This window comes from Oryzias latipes, chromosome 12 (assembly GCF_002234675.1).
Source record: "Oryzias latipes chromosome 12, ASM223467v1".
NCBI classification, from domain to species: Eukaryota; Metazoa; Chordata; class Actinopteri; order Beloniformes; family Adrianichthyidae; genus Oryzias; species Oryzias latipes.
The window spans coordinates 3,119,757-3,120,795 of NC_019870.2; the positions used below are offsets into that span (position 1 = coordinate 3,119,757).

The following is a 1,039-nucleotide window of genomic DNA, read 5'->3' on the forward strand; positions in this document are numbered from 1 at the left end:
GTATTGCATTTTCTTTAAAATCCTGAAAAATACTCAATATATGATTCAATAAATCCAAAAATCAGTTTCTCTTTTAAAACCATTTATTGTTTCCACTTTGCTCTCAGTTGTGAACACAGGTTTTAATTTTTCTTCGAAATGATGTAATCATGAAGTTTTCTTAAATTTGTGCAAAATAAATGTCATGGAGGATGCAGATGAAAGAACATTTTTGTCATGGTGCCTGGCAGACTCCTCCCCCTCCAGCCCTGCCTGCTCTGCTCCCTGATTGCCACCAGCTGACTTCACTCACCTCATCTGCCATGCTGCTTAAAAGGAGACCTCACTCATCAGTTCGACGCCAGTTCGTTGCCCATTATGGTGACTAAGCCTGGTTCACAGTCTAAGCGCTCATGCTCATGCCTTGCTCCCAGCCTTGCACTAACTCTTGCTCCTTTGTCTCAGGATACCCACATCTCACGAGTGACGTCAGCACTGCCTTCCACTCTGTGGCTCTTGGGATCATCTGAAGACCTCCCGGATCACACTCACCGCTTTAAGCCCTCCAGCCACGCCATCAGCCGCCGTCAAGACCGGACCTCATTCATCCACAACTACTACCAGCTTTGGAGAATCAATAAATCCTTTCTCACCAAATACTCACCTGTCTTTCCTCTGGGTTCCAGCATCTGGGTTCTCACGCCTTGAGCGCCATGACAATTTTGTGTTTATGAACTGGAAAATTCAAAAATTCTGTTTTTTTTTTTTTCATCAAATAATTATTTAACTGAAATTTACTGGTTATTTTTACTCATTTCATTGAGTTTCTTTGAAGACTCTCATTCATCCATGTTGATTCGGAATTTTTCATTTCTGAATTGACAAAGCCTTTTAGACAAGAGGTGAAACGTCTTCTGACTTTAAAAACGAAATCCAGATGACAGACCCTAAACCTACTACTATTATTTTATTAAGTGTTTTAATAATTCATTCTTCATATTTAACATCAGAGTTTTCACCCAATTAATGTTTATTCTGGGTTAAAGTCCCACTTTTACCC

The 1,039-nt window shown here is 40.1% G+C and overlaps 1 long non-coding RNA gene across 1 annotated transcript; it reads left to right on the plus strand.

The window, feature by feature from the left end:
• The first annotated feature begins 315 nt into the window (after positions 1-315).
• LOC110016002 lies at positions 316-636 on the plus strand. Its single transcript, XR_002291257.1, has 2 exons — positions 316-360; positions 445-636. It is a non-coding gene; the product is annotated as an uncharacterized LOC110016002 (long non-coding RNA).
• The last annotated feature ends 403 nt before the right edge of the window (positions 637-1,039 follow it).